Raw genomic sequence first — 26,308 nt, forward strand, 5'->3', positions numbered from 1 at the left:
TTCATGTTCATTTGCTTGTGTATTAAATAGTATACTAAGTAATTTTTAAAAACACGAGGCGCAGCCGTATGTTTTTTAACCCGATAAAACACGTCCTGCGAGTTTTTTTGAACGGCTTCAAAAAATCGTGTCCCTCGGGATTCAAAACAATGCTTCAAATAGACCATGTTCGAATTCTCACGGTTGGAATGTTTTCACAGACAAGTTAATAATTGTCCCGCATTAGTCTCCATTTCATGCTAGATCCAGTCCAGCCGTGAGAATTCGAAAATGGTCTATTATGAGAGGAGAGTATGAGCATATTAGGAAAGCAACTGCCTTAACAATATTCTTTATATAAAGAATACGACAGAGGAGTGTTTTCCGGCCAGCTGGGATTCTTAACAGTTGTTTTTGTTGTTGTTGTTGTTCTGTTCCGTCGCTTCATTGATTGTGTTCAAAATAATTACTTGATAAAGCTCATGCACGTGACGTTTTATCGGTGTTTTGATAGGCTGTAAGGCTCACGAATTATTAATGAGTTTTTTTAATGGCCCTGAAAAGCCCCCATGGAGAGTGGTCAATTACGTATGTTTAAAAAATGTACAGGTAACGCCCGTATCACCCCAAGGTTGGGGGTTAGTTCCGATAGTTTTTGAACAGTTCAGCAATCTGAAACAATCAAAAGACATGTGGTACTGTACATTTTGGCCAAGTTTGGTAAATGTAACTGCTCTTTTCGGTATTTTCACTCAAACTATCTAAACAGTTAATAGACAAATATCAAAACGTCATAAACCTCACTAAAAGAGTTTGGTAGACTCGATGGCTCATGTGCGAAGTACACTGACTGTATACACTCTGCTAATCGCACAAGTGCCTCAAAATGTATTTGACTTGTGAATATTTTGGTCCGCAACCTCTATTGTTTCCTGACCTTTTGCGACAATAATTATTAGACAAAACATTGGAGGCTGAATAACGAAAAACTTGACAAAGATTTTCATTCCCCTTTTGCGAGTTTTTAAAAGTTCTAAAAGCTTACAGGTTTTAAAATAAAACGACTGAGGCAAGTTTTATGAAAGATATGTAATTATATGGAATCCATTATATTATATTTTCCTTCATACTTTTAACATTCTACTCAATAGGGCATAGCGATGTGGGGCCGCGAAGAATACTGCTTTGTTGACTTTTTTCCTTCGGTGGCCGTTTATTTATTTATTTATTTATTTATTTATTTTCAAATGCTAGTGGCGAACAAATGAGCCAACAAGCGATGTATTGTTTTTCCTACACAAACATCGCGGTGATGACGCAACACGAAAACCGCCTAACATTGCCACAAAGGTCGGTGGCTATTTACTTACAAACCACTTATCCCAAACAGCAACCATGACAACAAACCTACCACGAGTAATGACAAAATACGAAGTGGAAGGTAGCAATAAGATTGACTGAACTTGTCATGAAGTCTTTTAACTTGCTCCTCTGTCCTCTCCCGTCTGGAGGAGTTATCAATTATATACGATGCCCTCTTGCATTTCTCCTCCAATGACATTTGAGAATTAATCCTCGTTTCAGCATCATGTCGAGTGAAGTTATTCCTCTTCATCAAGCGTGTTAGTTGAGAAGTTGGATCACTGGAAAACAAAAAACAGACAAAGTCAGCAGAACTACGAATATTTTGACCTCCAACCAAACTTTCATGAGGCAACTGGCACGGTTAATTGTGCCACCAAATAAGGAATTAGACTTAACCAATTAAAGCGCAGTAATTCATCCAAAGAACTGCTAGTTTTGCTAACTTTGCTATACATGAGCTACAGAAAAAAGAGAAATTCACACGCATGAGATGCAAGAATAGATGCCACGATCTTCAATCTCAACATGCTTTATACCTCAGTTCTCAGATAAGGTTTTCATGTATATGTATAGGTATAATGATAATCACATGATTCTGAGTACAATTTGGAATAAAGCCGAACAAAACTGGGCGAGTGCAATTTGTAGTCTTTGAGTAAGTGCTTATTTATTCCACATGCACAAGAAAAATCATGTGATTACTTATTAATAATATACATCAAAACATTCGAGATGGTTAAGCAGAAGCAACGCACACGTATCATGCAAAAATTGCACCATAACTTGAGCCATCCAGGGCTCGCATTCGACTGGCTATCTCTGACTTTGTTTGCTCGTTAACCAATCAGAATGCTTGGTTTATTTCTTCTTTTTGCACTGAGTTACTCCTTTTCTGCATTATGGGTGTTTCCATTTGCCATAAAATCTCGGAACTTTCGGTGAAAATTTCTATCATGTGAAAAACGTATTCCATTTAACTTAAGTCCGTTCGCCACCCGGCGATTACGATTTTAAGGGTGAATAGCCTGGAACTTCGAAAACTTGTAAATGGAACACGCGACTACCTTTCCAGAAGTCCCGCTGCTCCCGGAAATTTTCCAGTGGAACGAACCAAAAAGTCATGTCCATTTACAAACGAACCGGGATTTCCGGAGATTTTTTGTAAAGGCTAAACTTCACAAATCGAAAGTGGTTCAGCGTTCCCTGTACTTTTATCGACAACGATATTCGTCATCACACAACGACAACGATATTCGCGATGACAACGATATTCGTCATCGCGAATATCGTTGTCGATAAGAGTACAGACAACGCTGAACCACTTTCGATTTGTTTTTTTACCACAATATTCAACGACAAAGAAAGTGTTTATTTCAGAGCGTGACCAAAATCATGACACGAAGAAAGAGCAAGCGTTGTCTATAACTTTCTCGCAATATGATTGGTTTAATTTCCAAAATGAGCGTTCCTGATTGGCTATTGCATTGCGTGACAAATTGACGCGAGCATAACGCGAGCAGCGTTGTCTACACTTATCGACAACGGCAAATTAGGCAATTAGATTGCGAGATTACAAGCAATTGTGGTAAAAAAAAACCATACGTTACCTGGAAACTGTATTCCTCTTAGCCAATCAGAATGGAGCAATTTTTTCATGTATATTATTACGTCTAAAACACTTAGTAAGATGTGTTTGCACATGAAGTTCCTTGGAAAAGGACACTAAAGTGTCCACTTAACATATATTTTGAAAATTCACCTAAGAGTCTAATAAAAAAAACACCACACAAGGTAATTTGAAATTAGAGGGTTTTTTTATTGTTATATAGTCAATACTTGTTTAACAGAAAAACTCTCCTTCAAATGGCATACATGAACAGTATTCAAAAAGTCAGCACCTACATTTAAATTCTAAAATATCCTCAGAAATGACCTTTTTTTGCAGTATGAAAGCAATGATGTAAATTACATGTAAATATCTTTCTATCTCTATCCTTACCTGTAGACAACGATGACATATTTCGCTAGGTACAGCCCCACACCTGACTCGTACAGCAGGGGTAAATCAAGAATCACAAACTTATGACCTAAACAATAATAGTGGCAACGATTAATTATATTTCTCAACCATTGTTGTTGTTAGAGAATATAATGTCTTGAGTACCAAGTGGACTCCAAAAAGATCGAGTCCCATATGGAATTTGCCCCCACAACCCTCCAAGATCTAGCTGGATGCTCTTAACCAGTGGAGACTGTTTGGTGAGTGAGAAGATCTGTGGGCTTTTGACTAGAACTGCATTACACAATCACATATAAATCAAGTCAACACAACAATATTATTATCAAGTGAAGCTATGATCCTCGCAGTTATGAACTTCAGGACTTCAACGGGGTTTGAACCCGTGACCTTGCGATACCGGTGCGACGCCCTAACCAACTGAGCTATGAAGCCACTGACGTTGGGAGCTCGTCATTTGTGGGTTCTAATGTTCATTTTATCGTTGATTCATTCCTCACGGGAACATTAGAACCCACAAATTACCAGCTCCCAACGTCAGTGGCTTCATAGCTCAGTTTGGTTAGAGCATCGTACCGGTATCGCGAGGTCACGGGCTCAAACCCCGCTGAAGTCATGAAATTTTCAGGCTTCTTTACGAAATTGCAAAAATTGCGTTCATAACTGAGAGGATCATATCCGCAGTTCATATATGATCCATTCCATCATGAGAAGTGAGAGACAATTGTTTTTGGAAGTATCAGAACAGGACAATATAATGGCAGACAGAAGATGTTATTTTATTATAAATTACAACGTAATAAACGTCTGTTGTAACGCAACAATATGGCGGGGCACACGTGCGCCAAGAGCTCAGCAGTTGGTTCTTCTTTGTAGTCTTAATTCTTACTCAATCGATGTTCAAACGGACTTTATCAAAGTACGAAGTCAATGTCTATGTGGAAGGGAAAACATTGGTGGATATAATTAACTGTAACAGAGGCAATTTGCAACTCCAGATTACATCTGCGAAGGTGCTGGTCTCGCAACGTATCGACTCCATCGTTTGCCGAATCAAGCACAAGAGATTTTTCAAACGAAAAATCAACTACTACTCCAACCACGATGCTACCTATCAATTGGAACTCTTGTTACTTTCTTGTGGTGATATTCACCCGAACCCGGGACATATTCATCAACCGAGAGTTCCTGGCAATAACAACAACAATCCGCCATTACAAAATCGGCAGAGCAGAGCTATGAAGTTATCGGTACTTTATGCAAATGCAAGAAGTATCGTCAATAACATAGCAAAACTGCAAACGGAGATAGCAAGCAACTCATTTGATATTATAGTCCTTACAGAAACGCATCTCGACATTTCCATAAATGATGTTGAAATTTTCAGAAGAGAATATAGAAGAGACCGCCAGCAAGGAGGTCGTTTTGGCGGAGGAGTTTTAATCGCCACGAAACGCTGCTTCAAAGTTTCCCCAAGAGAAGATCTCGCCTGTGAATCTAAACTACTGCTCATAGACATAATTATAGCAAACAACAGGAAAATAGTAATGGGTGTATTTTGCAGGCCTCCAAACAGTAACCTCAAGGTTCTAGAAGATCTCCAAAACTCTTTGAGTGACATCAAAACAAACGACACGATACTACTCGGAGATTTCAACTTAAGCGAGATCGACTGGGCAAATAATCGATTGCTGAAGACTTCTGAGCATCATGCTCTACTTATCGACATAGTCCAAGATAACTTCCTACATCAGCTAGTGAACGAACCAACGAGAGATAAAAACTTATTGGATCTGGTTCTAACCATCAATAATGACTTGGTAAATAATGTAACGGTTGGTGAACCATTCTCGGACCATAATGCTATCACTTTCACTATAAACAGTGCACCATATACCAGTCGTATTTCTGGAAATGCACTTACGCTTTTAATAAAGCAGTTCAGTTCAGTTCTTTATTTTTCTAATAGGTATTGTTAACAAATTGGACATGCCCACAGGTAGCAGATGCTAATCTGGATGGGTCATGTCGTGACTAAAAAGAGTAGGTAGACAAGTTTACAGGAAAATCAAAGTCTGAAAGTTAGGAAGCATGGGCCACTTATCGAGCCCTGAACAACTCACTTAAAAAGAAATGTAATTCAGCAAAATGGCAACACCTTAAGGAACTTGCGGACAAAATGAAATCAGAGAACAATCCAAAACCATTCTGGAACTATATAAAATCGCTTCGGAAAGGAACAAATGGTCTGGTACTGTTAAGAGAAGGCGAAAAGGTAATCACGGATAAATATGGCATTGCACAAGAGATGAATTGTTATTTCTCTTCCGTATTTACTCAAGAACAGAGTAATTTACCAGAATTTGACAACTTCATAGAAGACAAACTCAACAACATTCTTTGCAATGCAAATGAAGTAGAAAATAATTTGAAAGAACTAAATGCCCACAAGGCCCGACATGATTCCACCCCGCATACTGAAGGAATGTGCACAGGAATTGTCAACTTCATTGTGCACATTACTTAACAAGTCATTCACTATCGGACTAATAGAATGGAAAATGGCAAATATAACACCGATACACAAAAAAGGACATAAACATAAAAAAGAGAATTATCGTCAAGTTAGTTTAACATAGAACACCAAGTTTTAAACCCACATCAATTTGGCTTGTCGAAAGGGAAGTCCACACTTGCACAACTTCTCAGTTGTTTTCACGACTGGTCCTCATCAAGGAACAACTCAAAAACAACAGATGTCGTGTTTTTGGACTTTTCAAAAGCATTTGACAGCGTAGCTCACGAGCCCCTGCTACTGAAACTAAACAAATATGGAATTGATGGTCCCTTATTGTTATGGTTTAGACACTTCCTAACAAATAGACAACAAAGACTTGGGATACGTGGAACCGTTAAAGATAAACTGGCCATTGAAAGCATACAACGAAGAGCATCAAGAATTGCCCTTGGGCAAAAACGACGCAAGATGTCATATGAAGAGAGATGCGAATTACTGGGCTGGAGCACGCTTGAGCGTCAAAGGGAATACTTCTCTTTAGTAGAGTGTTATAAGACAGCATTTGAGTTAAACGGGCTAGAATGCCGTGACAATTTTGAGTTCTGTAACAGCAATACAAGATCCAACAATTCATTCAAAATACGCATGAAATCTGCAAAAGTAAACGCTTTTAAATATTCTTTCTTGTTGAGGATCATTAAGGAATGGAACAAGTTAACACAACATCTTCTTGGAAATGACATTACTATTAACAAATTTAAGTACAATTTGAAAAAGTGGATGAACATAAGTTAATTAATCCACCGCTTCTTATCCTTTTTTTTTTTTTTTTTGGATTTTATTTTTTAATTTTATTTTCTATTTTATCCCTTTATAGATACATATATTTTATTCCTTTATATATATATATTTTTTTTTTGGTTTGTTTTTCTATTTTAGGCATACTCTTTCCTGTTAGTTCTAATTTTTGAAATAATTTTATAACTTGTAGATAGTATTTAAACAAATGTAGTTAGGTAGGAGGCCCTTTAATAGGGATAACCTCTGGGTCCTCCGTTTCAGGATTGTTTCTGAATAAAGTATTATTATTATCATTTCATCGTTAACAATATTATCTGCAGCATACAAGTATGGATGCTATAATATTAAAAGTACATAGGGCGCAAAGCGTAGCCTATGTCCTCTTACGGAACGTAAGTCTCTATGTAAAGGTGCGTTTTAAAATGATAAAATACATTTTTTAAAAAAATTATAATAATAATAATAATAATAATAATAATCCTTAAAATCCTAAATCCTAAAATCCTAATTTAAAAAAAAAAAATTAAAAAATTCCTTAAAATTTTCTAATACTCTCTAATTTCTAAAGTTCGTAAAATTATTTGACGGTGTCCTCCTTGAAGGCCCGCCCTATGTTAAGCGAACTTGAGATAATAGCTTTCTGCATCCTTCTGAGAACCTCCTTTCCTCTAGCGCCCACAAGTTTCTTTATTGTTCAGATTGTTTTCTCTAAATCTTTAGTCCAACCGCCTAGCAAATCAATCACTACGTTGCACTGTTCCACGACATAGCCAGGGTACTGCTTCCTTAACACCCAGCGCAGTGGAGCATACTTTTCCGTCTTCTCCCTCTCCTTTTTTCTACGGTTGTCTAACCAGGGGCAACTCATTTCAACTGCCCAGACTCGTTTCCTCCTGTGATCCACCAATCTGACGTCCACTCTGTTGGCCTTCACATAACTTTGTTCGGCATACACTGGTACATCGCAGTAAGCTTGAGCTTCCGGAGATTCGTACACTGGTTTGGGTGCCACTAACGAGTACCATGGTGGTACTGAGTCCACTAGCTGCAGGTCTTTACACACCTCAAAGAACAACACCTTAACTGCAGCGTTGTGTCGCTCCAAGTACTTGGACTGTGCTAAAGCAGGACATCCCGCAAGAACATGCGCAAGCGTTTCTGCAGCGCCTCCGCACAACCTACACGTGATCTCTCCTTGTGAAGTTCCTGTTTTGATCTTTGTATACGCTCTAGTAGGGGTGAGCTGTTCGTAAAGCTCCAGTACCCCGGTAATCGTGTGTGTGGGTGTTGAGGGCCACTCCCGTAGCCAAGCAAAACACTCATTCATGCTCAGATCTTCGTCCTGCCACCGTGCACACAGAAAGCGACCATGCCACTGCTCGCTCTCAATCTCTTCCTGTAACTTCTCCGTCACAGTCTTCCTCAAATAACCCTTAACTTTCTTCCCTAGAATTTCTATAACCGGTGCTTGGCGCGGGCTGCATGACGGGTTCGGATAGTTCAAAGTCAAACCCATGTCCAGCTCCTCCGGGTACTTGCACGCCTCCTTAACCAATGAAGTGAATCCCTTATCACTCGCCCTCTCTTCAAACTTCTGAACTAACCTCATGGTAGGATCTGTATTCTCATACAGCTTAATTGCAGATTTGATTTTTGTTAACTGTCGATCACTCTACGCTCTGTAATAGGCCAATGCTGAGTCCACATCAAATAGGAGAGGACTGGAAGAGCAAACTGGTTACTTGCAGTCACATGGTTGGAATCAGACAAAGAGCTACTCCAAATTAATGACAACCTTTGCAGGTAAGCCTTTGCCGCACATTCCAATGCCAGCTTCTCATCTTGCATCACAGACTCTCTCACCCCTAGAATCTTGTAACTAGAACTCGCGTCCAGGCTTTCCTCTTGACCTTACTTTACACCTGCTGCATCATGCACTTGAGCCCCTTTCCTCGCATGAATCACATTGCATTTCTTAGGATTCCATGTTAGTCCAATGTCCTCCATGGCGGCACTGGTAGATTTTAAAACTCTGTTGAGCTTAGCTTCAGAGGACGCAAACACTTTCAGATCATCAATATATATTAGATAGGATATTATTATTGTTAATATTATTATTATTATTATTGTTATTGTTATTGTTATTATTGTTTTTGTTGTTATTGTTATTGTCATTGTTATTGTTATTGTTATTGTTATTGTTATTGTTATTATTATTATTATTATTATTATTATTATTATTATTATTATAAAATTTAACATCATGTTCTGGCTGTTTTCATTGCCGTCTTTTCTTCTGTTAGGCGAGTCATAACAAATGAGCAAAGGCTAACAGAATTGTCTCTTCTTCACATTTCCAACACTTTCATCAAAATCCTTGCAGTTTCCAACAACGCAGTTTTTTGAATTACTCCAACATTGAATGGCATCCCTAGGTTTTCAATCCACCTATCAAATCCTCTGGTGACACTTCCAAGGGCTCCTATCACTACATTATTATTATTATTATTATTATTATTATTATTATTATTATTATCACTTGTAATCCTTAGCTTGCTTGTTTAGTCTCTAAAGCACCGGGTCCAACCCATGGGCCTACATGTAATAGGTACCAAAGAGTTCACTTGATTGACAGGACCTTTCTCAAGATGTGAGCTGATCCCAGAAGAGTAATTTTATTATTATTAATATTATTATTATTATTATTATTATTATTAATTTATTATTATTATTATTATTAATTTATTGTTAGTATTATATATTATTATCATTAATGGAGTATAAATAACCGCATCATCACATTAAAGTCATATTAAACATCAGAAATAACTGACGACAATTTCTCTAGTAACTCCATGTTGAGAGCATCCAGATCTAGAGATCTCGGAGGGTCGTGGGTTCAAATCCCACCTGGGACTCAGATTTTTCCTGAGTTCAGGTAGTCATCATACATTATATTCTCTCTGTGTTTCTTTATATTTCATGTACATGCACTTCTCGCATCTTACACGTAGATATTATCCTTACTTCGAAAAAGTATGCTTTCAATCTAAAATATACAATCCCCATACCTTTAGGAAAGTAAGTGAAAAATAATGAAAGAAAACATTTCAACATCTCTGCTAACTGTAAGCACCCAGAATGTAACCAGAAAGTTCCAAAACTAGAATCCAAGACATTCACTCATGGCAATTTGGCAACGTTATTAAGACAGGAAACAAAATGATGATATAATAATTTAACTTGTTCAAATAAATTTCTAAACCTACATGTAACTGACAAACAAAGAAGCAATTTACATGATAAACTGTTGAAACCCTTTCCTCGTAAAACAGGCTCTATCGACAAAGTTGGGATTTAGTTCAAGACAGTAGTTGTTCTGACATTAAGACCCAATTCCTTACTTAGCAAGATTTCACTCCTTGCCACATTGTTAATGATTTAATTGAGCATATACTGGTATTGTCTTCCTTACCACTGATAAAGTATTTAACCAGCTTCCAGAAAATTGATTTGAATATTGCAGGATGAGTGCACTGGTTCAGTATTTTCCTTTTGGCTTCATCTCCAAAGACAATCTTACCTAACTTCTCCCTGTCAATCTCGTCACTTGGCAGTAATATGTCCCTTCCAAACTTGCTAACAATAGCTTTCCATGCTGCTTTTTAGGGTTCCACAACTACACATAATCAATAATAATAATGACACTTTCCTCAAGTTGGGGGAGCTGGAAGGTCTGGTATATACATGTACAGCTGTATGCAATATTTTCAATTACATGTACAAGGTACTTCCCCTGGATGTGGAGTGTTTAGCTACAAGTAGAATTGATTCTTGCCAACATTATCATAATGCAGAATTCTCAAGCAGACTATCGCATTGCAGCATAACAGTACAATCTCATGCTTTCACACTGAAACTAATTATTTCTTATTAATTTTACTCTTTCCCAAAGGCTACATTCATTGTATGAAAAAAATTAGTGTGTCTCCTTCAATGAATGAGAGAAGTTTATGTTTGAAGTACCGGTACACGTTATAGATGGAAAATAGAAGTGATCATCGCACTTAACTGGACAATTTAACCCGAGGGGCCCCCCATTGACAGGCAAAATCGTCTGAGGTTAGACAGAGTTAATTTTTTTTTATAAAAACAATTTTATAAAAAAATATATTTATAAACTCTGTCTAAGGTCAGTCGATTTTGGAATTTTGAAAATGCCGACAGTTCTACATATGCCAACTGGGAGTTAGAGGGCTAAGGGGGTCAAGGTGGACATGGTGGTTGCGAGATCACCTTTGGTTGCCCCCCAAATTACTAGTGGCAAGTATCTAACCCTTAAACCCTGGTGCTGGGGAGACGGTAAACCACTATGACATACTTGAACACAACTGCACAGTCGGTGGGTGTTTAAGGGGGATGTTGAGATGGCAATTGTAAATGGTTTCAAGAGCTTTCAAAGCTGTATTTTTTGCTGATCTCCCAATATTTCAAAACTTTTTTCTTTGGCATAATTGACTATAAATATTTAAGGAATATTTTTAATAGAAATTTGTGGCCCAGAGGGAATTCCAAGGTAAAATGGCGAACCAACCGGTGGACAATCTTCAGAAAATGCACTAACAGGTGCAAAAATTATCTTAGTTTGCACCAAAAAGATTATCTCTATGAATTAATAAGAACAGCAACCGTGATTCAAAATGTAACATACAAATAGTGAGCTCTGGAAAGAATAAGTCAGTTTCCAACTGGACTTCTAGGTCCAAAAGAAGTTAAGCAATGGCTTGGACATCTCCATAAAGTTGAGGAAAACAGGAAGAATGGCGCCGAAAAAGCCAGAGTACGCGAGTAAGTAAAACCGTTTCAATGTCACGCACGTCAACCGGAAGTGTGCTCTTTTCCCTTTTATTATATGCTGTAACGCAACCAAAATTGTTTGCCTGGGTGGCTTAACTCTGATAGAGACGATTTGACCAAACGTTTGGGCAAAACCACTGACCAAGAATGCAAGAAGTCCACTTCCCGTTGACGTGAGTCGCTCAAAAGAGGTCTTTGCTTATGCTCCGTATTAATTCACCAAGAGAGAGATGGTGGGGATCCATCTAAGTACACAGTATGCGTTTTTCCGAAGGGAAGATTTCAAGGAAGCTGATGTTTGTTTGTAAAAATGATAAAGAATACAAACTTCGTCTGAGAAGTTTTTACCATAAAGTTAGGAGCGATCTATTGCAGACGTACGAAAATAAAAACTGGCGTTAAAATGCTGAAAGCGGCAGTAATCTATGATGTAACGAATAGAACCTGTTGCATGGTTGATTGGAATGATCCCAGGGGCAGGGCATTTGCTCTCTACTTTCATCCCCACCGCTGGGCATTTGACAGATTAAGTGCCCCAACCCCCGGGAATTTGCCATCTATAAGGTCAAAAAAAGGCAAATTTCTGGGGGTTAGCCCGGGATGGGGGGCGGGGGGGGGGGCAAGCAGGGCACAGTTGGAATTGACTGATGCATAACTTAGAAAATAAGAGCCTATTTACTTGAAAGTTACAAGCAGACGTTGAGGTACAAGGCGCTCGTGAAATGCTTTTCCAGAGGAATAAAGCTCACAATTATTACTGCAAATTACTGTATTTTCCAAGTCCTATATTTTCCAATATCCTGGGAAGATCGTATTCCCAACACGAAAGTGCTGTCTCGCTGTCATATGCGCGGGATTGAGGCCTACATAATGGAAGCCCGTCTTGGTTGGACAGGGCATGTTGTTCGCATGAGTGCGGAGAGACTACCACGTGCCCTTTCATACAGCGAACAATCTGATGGCGCTCGTAAAGCTGGTGCTCCTAAGAAGCGTTTTAAAGACCAATTAAAGAGCTCGCTGAGCAAATGCCGGCATAACTGACTTCGAAGCTCTTGCAAACGACAGAGGCCAGTGGAAGTCAACTGCTAAGACCGGAGTTGCCAAGTTTGAGAAAGCTCGAAAGAAGAACTGAAGGTATCCGGTTTGAGCGCCCCCAAGTTCTAGCGCCCCAAGTCTGAGCGCCCCACATCTTGGTTCCAGCGCCCCGTGCTGCTAGTTTATGCGCCCCACTAAACATATGGTTGAATGAATTCGATAAGTAAACGTTTATGTGTGTTTGTGTAAATCATATTTTTCGCTCGACCTTTATACGGCGTCCAAATCATTGTAAGCGACGAAACTATACATCAGCGTGGGTCGCGAATGAAAATTGCGTAGTAATGTTTCCTTGAGCTAACGGCCTCGGTAGCTAAAACAAAAGCGAAAGGAGTTCTGTAGTCAACAAATAAATCGAGTTCGATCTCGATAAATACCCAACGAACACAACTAAACTTGTACCAAATTAAACTTTAAATTAGAGAGAAAACATTTATTGATGTTTCTGTGATGCGAATTTAGTAGCGCGAATGAAAATTGCGAAGTAATGTTTGCTTGAGCTAACGGCGTCGACACATAAACACGACAGTATACCTGCCTACTTTTTCTGAGATATAGGCGGCTCTGTCGCAAAATATCGCTCGCTCGCGAATCCCGCCAGCTACGCAGGCTAGTTACTTTCGATATTTTACTTTACGTATGTGTGGGGCGCTAGAACTTGTATGTGGGGCGCTCAAACCAGGGGCGCTCGAACCGTGGGGCGCTCAAACCGCAAAACAATTTGAGGAACTGCAGACGGCGGAACCGCGGAACCTGCAGAACCTGCAGAACCTAGAAAAATGACTGTTTTCGTAAAACCCCATGATAAAAGCGATGACATTTACATTAGTATTTGTAAAATATCGACTGTACCCGCCGATTACCGAGTTCCAGGTGTCATTTCTAGCTGTGGACTATATATTTGCACCATCTGTAACTGATCGATTACGTTCTGTAACTGATCGATTACGTGACAAGTCACGCAAGTCAATGACCATCTGTTCAATTCCCTGCTTCTGATGATTTTTTGTTGTTGTTGTTGTTGTTGTCGTTATGCACTAGTCAGTGAAAAGCCCCGCAACCCCATACCCGGGGAATGCGGGGCAATAGCGGGGGATTTCAGCGGTTTTGGACTGTCAATTTTGCCACGGTATGCGGGGTTTTCGACAGCATTTGGCGCAAGTATCGGCGAACGGGGACCTTGAGCGGGGCTTAGACGGGGATTTGCATTTTGACGCCAACTTGAATAGGCACGCAGAGATCACTGGGTCTCAAAATGGCGGCTGAGTCAAGTTAAAATCCATTCTTTTCATGTTTGTAATGGGCTCTCAGTTAAATTCTGGGTTCAATCTGTAAATATTATCATTTCTTGTAGCAGAATTAGACAAAGATTATAGTTATGCTTGATTAGCGATTTATTTATAGCGTTGACCTTTTGTCTCTGTATTTCCATTGGAATGCAACGCGAACGTACGCATAGAGGGTAACAGTGACACTACTTTATGATTTTGTGAGATGAATCTTGAAAATGTTACCTCCGATGGGTTTCGTCTTTTTGAGTTTCTACATTACATACCACGGTCTGCGTAATGGTGGAACATGCAAGTTCCTACCAAGGACTCTTTCAAAGGTCTACTGTAGTTCACTAGATTTTTTTTATTTTCTTTGCTGTAGTTTTCAGAGTAGTTTCAAAATTTGTTACCGATGAAGGGTTATTTCAAGAGATTATCAAGGTAAGAGAGACAATACCCCGTATAGGCTTTCTACTAAAGGTAATCCCTCTTAAGCTATTTTTAGACATGGTCCCCATTTCTTCCTCGAATGTTACTCGCGCGTTGCGTGGATGTTTTCAAGGAGGATTTGTTTATGTTTTGTTTCTTTTAGTTTCAAATCGAAGGAAAACCTTCAACGCTGTGAGGATTTCTTCTTTGATATTTTAATTGCAAGCAAAGTAGCTTCGGCTCTCGCTATGTTTTAATACATTTCGAAAATTTAATAGGAGTTTAAATAAGAGACACATCTGCCCTGCACAAACAATAACAACTGAATGAACGGCAGAGAAATGAGTAGAAACACGAGTGCTAAGCGAACATTCGCCGAAACACAACGCAACCAGATGGTCGAAAGTGCAGATAGACGCTCGCCGCTAAGGCGGCAAAAAGCAGTTTAAGGAAAAATGGAAACAACGTCGGAGGCAACGTCGATTAAAAAACGACTTTACATGTATATTCAACCTACGAATCTAGATGCATTCAGTTTATCTAGCACTGTCAGAAATATCCCAAAAAGAATATGTGAGCGTCAAAATTCGAAAAGAAATTCTTAAAGTTGGTTAAAGTTCTCGAATATGCAGAATGTGGTCATTTCGCGTTGTTGTTTTGTAAAGAACGGCAATGAAATGAACAGAATTATAATCCTCGCCTACACAGCCGTTGTACTTGTTACCGTTGCCGTTGAGGTTTGCGTATTAAATTCCCTAAAACCGAATAAAGGGCAAAATAACGAACAGCCTAAGAGCACAAAGCAAACGAAGGCCCAGCCGAACAAAAAGACAGCTGAGAGTGCAGAAAAAATTTCTCTCAGGTAGTTTTCGAGAAAATCGCTTGGGCAGTCCACGCATCGCGCGAGTAACATCCTCGGAAGAACTGGGCACCATGTAAGAGTGAGTGAAAACCTTCCATATAGGGGATTTACTCTCTTACCTTGGTAATTTCTTGGTTATTTGCAAAATGTAGCTGGATCATGAGGCCATAAAATTTTGGTAATTAGCCATTTTCTTAGTGAAATTTGAATAGCTCTTTGAGAATTGTTGTGATAGTGAACCGTTGTAGTCAGTTGAGTGTACTTTACATTGGGTATGCTTACGCATAGGGGGCAAATAACTGGAATATTGTCAGATTAAGCTGCTCGTCAAATGCATGTCGTTGTTATCTTAATCGTTTTGACACCAAGGAAACTGGTATTTTTATTCCCATTTTCGGGGCTGTGCTAAACCCAGTGATTGTAAAGTTTCGAACGCCAAATCTGTGACTCAAGGTAGATTTATTCGGGCTTTATGAGAAATGGACTGCATTGTTGATTTTCATGTTTGTCAAAGTTTAATTTGAGGTAAAAATTCGTAAAGTACATTAATTTTGGTCAACATTGTGCTTTACAGTTTTGGAAGTACTCTATCGTCCCGGGTGCGGGGGAGAAAAGTTTGGTTTTGACGTACGAAATTGCCCCGCATAGCGGGGAATTTGCTTCATTTAGAAGACAGGCCTGGTCTAATGCCCCGCTATTCCCCGGGTATGGGGATGCGGGGCTTTCCACCGACTAGTGGATTACGAAGGTATTCCGACGAAAGACTTGCTATGCCATAAACATGAATGGAAGAAGGAACGTATCATTGTTTCAGCTACATACTTTTCTCTCTGTGGAAAAGTTGATGTTTTGAAAAATTCACTTGATTTGATTCTTCTTTGAGATAAATAAATGTTGCATAAATGCTCACGATTCAAGTGCATTTATGTGCAAGGCCTAGGCCAAGATCAGGGAAACCATCCCACCAACCACAAGTGATTGATCAAACTAGTGGCAAATCAGTTGTCCTGAAGTCAAACAGATGCCATAAAACTAAAGAAATTATTACCAACGAAAGACTTGCAAATGAGGCGATGACCGGCCGAGTCCACTGTCACCAGTAAATTCGAAAATAGCTTTAGACCCAGTAATGACACGAAAAAAGATTAGGAAAACTGGAAGCATACAATATTAACCTTACCCACTGCACTGCCTTAAAAACTGCAGAAGGTATTAAAACAAGCGCTAAACGAAAGCTATGAACCAAAATGACAACTGACAGGCAGCAAATAGCATCATGTGACCTACATGTCGAAAAAATTATAATTAATCTTCAAACCAAGGGGGATCGTCTTTTTGAGGTTGCAAAATGAGTTGGTAGATTGTGACTTGTCGCCCAATCCATCAGTTAATCGGCTAACATGAATCAGATGGTGCAAATACGCAGATCACAGCTAGAAATGGCACCTAGAACGTGATAATCGGTGCGTACTGTCGGTATTTACTAAACAATTAATGTAAATCTCATCGTTTTTGTCATGGGCTGTCAATAAAACAGTCATTACTCTAGCTTATGCAGGCTTCACAGTTCCGCAGTCTGCATTTCTGCAAATTACTCTTACCCCACAAATTTTTAAAAATTGAATTGAGGAGTGTAAATCAAATCAAATGAAGGTTTTTTTTTTGTGGGAGAAGAAAACTGCATTAATAAAAACCTCTTGGTGCACTCAGTTCAGAAGTAAGTAACGGCGTAATTTCTTACAATAAATCAGGTTATATTTTTACGCCAGTAACTAACAGCGTAATTTCTTGTTGGTATTTGTATGTATAATCAAATCACGACGAGTGAAATTAGGAAATAATTTCACGCGCGTTTTGTCAAAATTCTGACAAAACGCTAGTGAAATTATTTTCTAATTTCACGAGAAAACCATTTGATTACCTTTTAATGTCGTAGGTGACAAATTACGCTCACCACCGTAATTGTTTTTACTAGTTTATTGTATCGAAAACCGAGAACATTAAAGAAGAATATAGTTTTCGTTTGAAGCATACAGTTTTGCTGAGGTTCGTAATTTTCTGAGTTTCTTCACCAAAAATACCTTTCGAATTCTTCGTGCCTGTTCTGGAACGCTGGCCAACGCTGGTTGCACGCTGGCCAAACAACACTGCATTGTTAGTGCAAAAAAAAGGTACAATGCAAAACTAAGTTAGAACATGGTATAGCTTTTGTTTTAGTTTTCAGAATTTAATCAAAGTGGTGCTTTCATCACGAAATCTTGGTTGCGTATAAGTAAAATGTAAGAATAGAAACAATTGCTAAAAATTTCAAAATTTTCTGGTCACTTCAAGTACGCACGTGCGTATATGCGTATAGGACGCTACGCGCCTGAGTAGATATATTCTGTGTTAATAACATATGCCATTATATGTATTCTTGAGTAAAGGAATCAACGAACTATTCAAGGTTGAGTTGGTGGATTATTTCAATCAACAGAAGGGATATAATTATAATTGGTTACCCCTGCCCGCCTAAGAAGTCGTCACATGTTTGTGTACATAAATTATACACTTTTAGATCTGAAGAGCAAACTGAGCAAAATTCTGATCCCACACTCAATTTTAGTTACACTAGAGGGCTTCGAGTGAAGTGTAATGCACCAAAGGGAAGACTAGGTGATGGAGAGAAGTGTTAACAGATGACTGATTATTCTGCAATGGTAGGAGATGAAATCAGGCATCAGCAGATGAAAAGAATCGATTAACCAATTTGGTGTCTAGCTGTTCTGAAGCGGCCAAAATGAACTAGTCTTCACATTCCAGGAGTAGAGTAAGAGCCCACACCATTTAATAGTGGACCATCCTTAGTGTTGTGGCTGGTTGGGAGAAGAAGATCTTGAATATGTATCCTTGCTTGAAGAAAGGCAAGAAAAGGACACCATAATCCTGGAATCAAGAAGGCAAAACAGTAAACTTTCTAAGAACTTAAAATGGATCAAACTCAAAGTGTCTGAGAATTTGAATTTGAATAAAGTTCTGAACCACAGTGATCTAACAATTACAAGCCCCTGTGCATGAAGAAAGGATGGCTTAATATCTACAGATGCTCTGGCTTTCAAGTCCAGGTGGGGGAGGGGGGGGACGTAGATGGTTCATAGAGAATTACTGGTACGTTCAGCTGTGTTAACTTAGTTAGGTTGGTGGCACAGCCTGCCCCCCCCCCCCCCCCCCCCCCTCTTGTATTTGTAATCCAAAATATCAAATATTGGGGGAAAGAGAATGAAATTGCACTGTCTTTTCCAGTGCCTTCTGGTTTTGAGAGCAATTTGCATAGCAAATTGGTCAAGCATGTGACAAAATGAGCCGCATCATTTCAGCATAGTATAGTATTGTCACTTGGTATGTTTTACTTCTCTTGTTAATTGCCTCTGTTTATATTGCCAGCTTGGAAACTTGTCAAAACATTTTATGAAAGTAGAGGAGGACATACAAAGAGTCATTCCTGATCCAGACTTTCAGGGTATTGGTGTGATTGACTGGGAGATCTGGAGACCTGTGTTTGATAGAAATTGGGATACTCTTTCTATTTACAGGTAAGGATTGTATCATATTTTCATTCCCTGCTACAGGAGGTCTCTTTTCTTTTGCGTTTGCTGGCTGTCGAGTACGGGAAAAGAGACCTCTGCCATGGGTAGAACCTCACTTTGATGCAACCACCATCCACAACCTTGGACGGGATTCTTCATACCTCATGCCCCATGATATGTTTTCTGACTGTGAATTGAGCCTGCTGTGTCCTGCGCATTCCTTTAAAGTAATTCCACTGTTGTTAATTAAGCCCGCACAACATGAAGTATCACGTGAGGATTCAGTTGCCGAGAAACCGCCGGGCATGTTCAACACAGTGAGTTTCGACCTATGGCACAGGGCTTTTTTTCCCGTACTTGTCAGCCCAGAGAGCGCAAAAGAAAAAAGACCTCTTCTAGAAGGGAACATATTTTCATAGTAGTTGAATTGTATTATGAGTTTTTGAAGAAGTGGGCAGGCATTCCGGTGGTCACGACAGATCGTCTGCTACCAACACGTAAATTCCTGACTTTTTGCCTTGGATGACATCATATAACACCCCCTGTCAAAGTACTGTGACCTTGCACCAATTTCAGCCAGTTGTGCTTTTGCGTCAGAAGTAGGTTTGATACAATCAAAATTTCAAATTACTTACCCGCGATATTAAAACAAAGAATGAGACGGAGACACGTTTGGGCCAAACATCTATTTATTGATTACAACGATGATGAAACCACGCCCCTGGGAGGGAGGGAGGGAAAACGAACTTGAAGGACGACTTAGCGCAAACAAGGCTATATACTAGGCGACCGCGTGGAGACATGAACATGAAACCTAAATGCGATGACGTAATCTCGTGTTATTAACTAACCTCTTTGATGCAATCAAAATTATTAACTTTAATTAAATTATTAACTTGCGGCACTAAAACAAGGAATGAGACGGAGATGCGTTTGGGCTAAACATCTATTTGTTGATGACAACGATGTCGAAATAACGCCCCAAAAGAAAGAGTGTAGGAAATTGTCCCAAACTTGCAGATCAGGAGGAAAAAAAGAGGATGGAAAAGTGGTAACTCAAGTATCTTGATAGTATAACTTGAACCAGCCAATCGATACATAATAATACTTAGGTAAATCTAGCGTTGTTGTTGATAAAGGCCCCCGGCCATAACGTCAGCTACCGCTGAGCGTGTACTGAGCGGAAGTGTCAGGTAATGCTTGTAAGCATCAGAACGCCAATCGCTATGCAATTGCAGTAAGTGTTCTGGAACCCCGGGAGAGGAACTAAGGAGAGGAGAAAGCTTCGCAGAACCGGGAGAAGAACGACTACCGAGAGCGAAGGTTGCCCCTGGTTCCTGGAGCGTAAGCCTGGTGTTGAAACTGTGAAACAAGTTGCTGAAGCTGGGAATGCGGCGTGGCTAGTGACGGGTCTGTGACGTTAGTACCAAGGCCTGAGACGGGAGAGAAAATTCCAAATTAGCAATCAATTTCGAATTCGAACACTTGAGGGAAACAGAAAACCTGTAAGGTGGATGTCAGTGGTTAATGCGGAGAACCGGATGTGGTGTACGGGGAACAAATGCCAACGGCTGAAGTGATCAGCGATGGAGTTATCCAGTCCAGCGATGTGACGAGCAAAGGTGTCAATGTCAGTCATGATGAGCGGCGAGAAACCAAAATCTTCGTAAACAGAGAAGCATGCCAGGGATGCGTGAACATTGCAGAAACGCTGTTGTCATTGTCGCCTTGCAAAATACTGCGCTGGCCGTTAAGAGGGGTGCTCCAGGGCTTTTAAGCTCTTAAAAGCGCTTAAAAGCGCGACCATGATAGTTACGTTAACAAGACGTTAATGTCATGCCCGAACTTGCGAAGAATAGAGCTGGGAAAAGGGGTGTGAAAGTACTGCCCGTTGAAAGATCCCCTTCGACAGGAACAAGCGATCGTCAAGCCACTGTGAAGTCTTGATGATAGAAACGCCATTATAGTGCGGCAGAAAGTGGCACCACCATCGGAGATCTGAGTGATTAAGAGTGGAAAGTGGGCAGAATTTCGCCGGCCGATGTAATCGAAGAGTGTGAAGGAGGGACGACATAAAAACGCGCGCAGATGGGACATAGGCGGTGACAAAAGACATGACTCCGAGCGGAGACTGTAATTCGTGGCGTGAGATGTACTTAGCGGAAAGCAGAGATGCACAACGTGAATAAAGAAGTTTCGAGACTCGGTCAGTCGTGACGGAGACAGTCATGTCGGTTGTGTTGACGAGTACACGCAGTTTCACAAATGGCTTTTCGGGCCCGAAAAGTTTTCGGGACTTTCGAGAAACGGGCCCCTGATTTCCTTTCTCTACGATCTTTTCCGGCGATGGCTGTGGGTTGCGACTCTTTGAACGCGTGCGAAAGCAAAAAAATTATGTCCATCGAAGGCAGTGTTTCCCGCTCGAAATCTGTGCTGAGATGTCGCTGGTTATTGCCTGTGGAGCGAGTGGATGCCTTCACAGTTAATAATGCTTGTTGCGGCGACGGACTGAGCGAGGATTTGGAGAAAAAGGAGGATAAAATTAGCGAGAGATTCAAAGCGAACTTGAAGGACGACGTAGCGTAAACAAGGCTATCCGACCGCGTCGAGAAATGAACATGAAACCTAAGTTATGTGATGTCGTAATCTCATGTTATTTAACAATTATTCCATAAGCGCGCGTTGGATATGAGATGGTAAATAGCCAACGAGGCGCGTAGCGCCGAGTTGGCTATAACCAGTCTCATATCCAACAAGCGCGAATAGAATAATTGTTTTATTAAATTCCTTCAACTCCAAAAATTTGGAAGTACGAAATACGAGCGGAAAAAGCGAGCAAATCCGAGCGAAATCGAAAAAAACTTGACGAGAACTGATGCGATGTTGTGTAATACCTTGTTGTCAGACAGACGCTGGCTCATCACAAAAACATTTCTTGCCTTTTCGCGTACTTCTAAACGTCAGAATTGATCCAAACTTTCCACAAAAATAGTTTTTTTTCTCCTTTTTGGCTTTATTCAAAGACTAATTTCGCATTCCGGCGAAAACATTTTTAGTTTAGCAACACTTAACGCAATCATTTACCATATAAAGTCAAACCAAGGTGTATGAGCTGATAACCGAGATTGAGTGAACCAATCAGAGCACGCGAAATGCATTATCCGAGGTTGAGAATTTAATAATTAACAATTATTCCATGAGCTCGCGTTGGATATGAGATGGTAAATAGCCAACGAGGCGCGTAGCGCCGAGTTGGCTATAACCACTCTTATATCCAACAAGCGCGAATGGAATAATTGTTTTATTAAATTGCTTAAACTCCAGAAGTTTAGAAGTACAAAATACGAGCGAAAAAAGCGAGAAAATCCTAGCGAAATCGAAAAAAGTTGATGAAGATGCGATGTTGTGTATATGTAATACCTCGTGGTCAGACAGACGCACGCTCATTACAAAAGCATTTCTTGCCTTTTCGCGTATCTCTAAGCTTCGAAAGTGATCCAAACTTTCCACAAAAACCTTTTTCTTTTGCTTTATACCGAAAGAAATTTCGCTTTCTGGCGTAAACGTTTTTAGTTTAGCAACGCTAAGCGCAACCATTTACCATATAAGGTCAAAGTAAGGTATATGAGCTGATAACCGAGATTGAGTGAACCAATCAGAGCACGAGAATTGCATTATCCGAGGTTGAGAATTTAATAATAATTAATAACCTCATTGCTGTGCTTGGCTAGCCTGCGAACGCACACGTATTTCCGGCGGTCGTTTCTTTCCCCCAAAAAACGGCGTCTGCGAACTCGAGCTGCTAAACGATTATCTATGACGTAAAATTCTTAGCCCATCAGAGTTAGGCTCATAAATTTCCAGAACCAACACGCTTGGAACACGCAAAATACCTGCGCCTTGTCCACGTAAACACAAGTCAGATTAATGGCAGGCAATATGGCCGGGAGGGTGCGATTCAAAAAGGTTGTGAGATTCTCGGTATTAAAAAGTTAAGAGGCTGTCTCCATAAAAGCGGTCCCGACCGGTCGATCTGGTTTGAAAATAGATTTCGCTCATTTCGTGTGTGTTGCAAGACTCTCATGTGCTTGTACTAAAACCACAATTTGCTTGATCGGATCTTTTAAATTATTCGAGTTCTGAGGGATTTTCGGTTCACCCGATCGAACGCTCCTGGCGCTTTATATCTAGTAAACTTAGTAAGTCAACTTTATTTAAACACGGAAAATCATCAGTTAAGCTAAAAAAAAAATAAAAAAATAAAAAAAACGCTTTGCAACTGTTTTACATGATTGCCGTGTGCATGTGGGAATCCGATAGGTCAGATACTTGCTTGATTGTGCGTTTGAACTGCCCAATAGAGTCAGCATTTCTTAAGTATTGGGGCAAATTGTTCCACAAACAGGCCCCGCTATAACAGAAACTTCGTTTCAAATAATTAGTATTTGGCTTGGGTAGAGTAAGTTTACCTTCTAAGTTTCTCAAGTTATATTCAGCATCTCGTTGACTGAAGAGGCGTTGAAGGTATTCCGGGGCAAGATCGTGAATTGTTTTATACATAATTAGTGCTTTCTGTTTTTTACGTCGAAGAGACAGCTTCTCCCACTTAAGAGTATCGAGAAGGAGGTTGGAGCTCGTATCAAAGGGTAATTTAGTAATTACCCTAGCTGCGCGATTTTGTAATTTTTGCAGCTTATCACTTGACTGGCCACTTAAGCAGTCCCAGACAGGACTGCAATAATCAAAATGCGGTGATATTAAAGCGTTATAAATTTGAAGCGCAGTATTAGCTGAGATAAAGTGCCGTATTCGTTTTAAGGCTCCTTATAGCTGCGCCTGGAAACTTTCCTGCATATTTCGTCTAAATGATTTGACCAAGAAAGCCGATCATCAAGCCGATCATCCATTCAGTTGGATAGATTCCCGTGAGGATTGATTTCATAAATACGTCTGTTAGTGAGGGTGCAACAACTAGCTGCCATTTTTAATAACTTACTAGGGATCTTGTAAAGGCCAGTGGCTTTCTTTTTATCGATTTTTTTCAACAGGTCTAGAACAATGTCGATACTCAGAGTTTTTAGAGAAAACGAATTATCAGAGGGCGACAAGAATGATTCAGCGTCAACGTCTCCAACCGGAATCTCACGAGCTAGCATTTTCGCAATGTTAGTGAGGTGTACATTGAAAGCTTCCGCCATATCATCGGCGTTATTTATCGTTCTATTATTAGCTTGGATTTCCAAAATATTGGACGACTTACAACTATTCCGTGAGCTAAGCTCGTTAATAAGATTCCAAGTTTTGCGTGGATTGCCTTTGCTAGTTTCAAGGTTTTCAGAAAAATGTCGTTTTTTAGCAAGTTTAGTTGCATTATTCACCTGGTTCCTAGCCCGTTTAAACTGCTGCCCCATGGCATGATCATTTGTAGAGATCGCTCTCTTTTTAAGAACATCTCTTCTGCGCATTCTGAGCAATAATTCACTCGTTATCCACGGAGACCTCTTGTTACGAATTCTTTTTGATTTTAGAGGCGCGTGTTTGTCCATGCAGCTGACAAACAGGTTTTTCCATTCTTGCCACATATCATTTGGATCAGAGTGCGAACTAACATTCCTCCATGGCATTTCCTCTATATCAAGGCTTAAATTTGACTCAACTTTGAAGATCAATTAATCAAGAACTATAACGAAGCCTTTACAAAACAAAAACGATGGCCAGTTTCTTCATGTCTTTTAAATGCACGAAGGTGACTTTCATTAACATTGAGATTGAATGAAGCTACCAGCGAGACTTTAAAGGCACTCCGATCATACGGCCTGATCAGACGCGCGAACACCGATCAACTTCAACTTCAACTTGAGTTAGTGCTTGAGTTTCCGCTTTAGGAAGCGTTGTTCAAGTCAAGTCAAGTCAAGTTTTATCGTGATATACGCGGTGTTGAATTAGATATTTATACATTAAGCTCCCACTGTGGTCTTGATGGGGCAAAAACAAACGTTAGGATCGGTGAAGGGCTAAGAATCCCCAGTGCAATCGGGCTTATGCATATTCCGGGGTTTACAACGGCGCTCGGGGCGATTTTACGGGTTGCTTTTTTGGAAAGTTTTACTACGGAGAAACATTCGAGCAAGCGTCACCAAAACTCAGACATTTCTTCGCCTCTAGTGCGCTGCTTTAATCTTAAGCCGATCTCTTAACTCGAGTAATGTCACCGTCAAACTTTTTTTTTTATTCCTCAAGCTCGAACGGCATTCTTGTATCGTATCAGTTGATAATAGCATTTCGTGCGGCTCGAACTATCAAAGAGGAAATGCCTAAAACACTCGTACCAAATACAGTTATCTTCTCCTTTGCGACCAAACATTTTGTCCGTCAAAGAATGCAACATTCGCCACCGCAGAGAATCTTAATTCTGTAGCGTTTCACTCATAGATGTTCGTTTCAAAACGATTACACGAATTGCACGGAGATCACCCGACTCTGTTGTCTCATGCAACGTGATTGGCCAAAAAGAAAAAAGGTAGTTACGTCACAGAAATGGTTGTGCAGTTCGATTTCGCAGACGCTATTTTTCGGGGCAGAGAAACGACCGCCGGAAATACGTTTGCTTGGCCTCTTTCTGGATGATGTATGAAAATAAAATAATTCAAGCTGTGAGAAGTACATCATTGGCTATTTTCGCGAATCCTGTAATACAGTGCATTGTGAGGGGGGGGGGGGGGGGGGATCATTTGCATTTAAGCAATAGATATCCAGTTAACTGAAGCATAGTACCGTCCCAAGACAAATTAACTTGTATTGTTTTTATATAAAGAACCCCTTAAAACGTATTGCATTAGGGGATGGCGTAAATTGTCAATCAAATAAAATAATAGGAATTAATTAAACGTAGTGACACTAGGGTGATCCTGGCAGTAATTCGCTATTGTTATCTTTGTTTCTGGTCAAGATACGGGGATGATATTGAGCTATAGGGAAGATATCGTTGACGTCACCTATTGTCATGGATGTGCCAAGCAGAGCCTCATTGGCAAAGGTTCTTTTTTTTCCTGTGGTTGGCAAATTTGAATAACAAAAGCAATGTTTGTAAACAGTAGTATAGGAGTTGGGGGTACCAGATCATTTTTTGATCTGTTACCAAACCCAACTCTATACTACTTTCCATATAATGGCTTCCAACTTTTGATCTCGTATTTTTGGTAATCTATATGTTTTTCCATATTATGGTTTCATATTTTTGATCTCGTATTTTTGTTGTACTATTTTGATCTCGTATTTTTGTTCTACTATTTTTGGAAATCTATATGTTTTTTTATTTTTAGAAGTTCATGCCATGATAAAGCAGAATAGTACGAGCACATTTTTCCATTTTGCGGTTTTATACCTTAGAAAAGCAGAATTGTTCCATCTGATGGTTTCATTTTATGTTTGTTGCATTTAAATTAATTTATTGTATTATATATGAGTTGTAAAGACATACATGAAGAACTTGTCAATATGGAAGAAATCATTTGTCCTTATTGCAATAAAAAAATAGGAAAGCGTACT

The 26,308-nt window shown here is 39.8% G+C and overlaps 1 protein-coding gene and 2 pseudogenes across 1 annotated transcript in view; 2 read left to right on the forward strand and 1 right to left on the reverse strand.

Moving 5' to 3' along the window:
- Positions 1-26,308, forward strand: part of LOC137968006 (uncharacterized) — a 136,243-nt gene that overhangs the window by 59,617 nt on the left and 50,318 nt on the right. The window lies entirely within an intron of this gene.
- On the reverse strand, positions 909-11,782 carry LOC137968385 (dephospho-CoA kinase domain-containing protein-like; annotated as a pseudogene).
- The window catches only part of LOC137968386 (hyaluronidase-1-like), a 32,854-nt pseudogene continuing 18,953 nt past the window's right edge, over positions 12,408-26,308 (forward strand).

Source organism: Montipora foliosa, chromosome 8 (genome assembly GCF_036669935.1).
Source record: "Montipora foliosa isolate CH-2021 chromosome 8, ASM3666993v2, whole genome shotgun sequence".
Taxonomy (NCBI): domain Eukaryota; kingdom Metazoa; phylum Cnidaria; class Anthozoa; order Scleractinia; family Acroporidae; genus Montipora; species Montipora foliosa.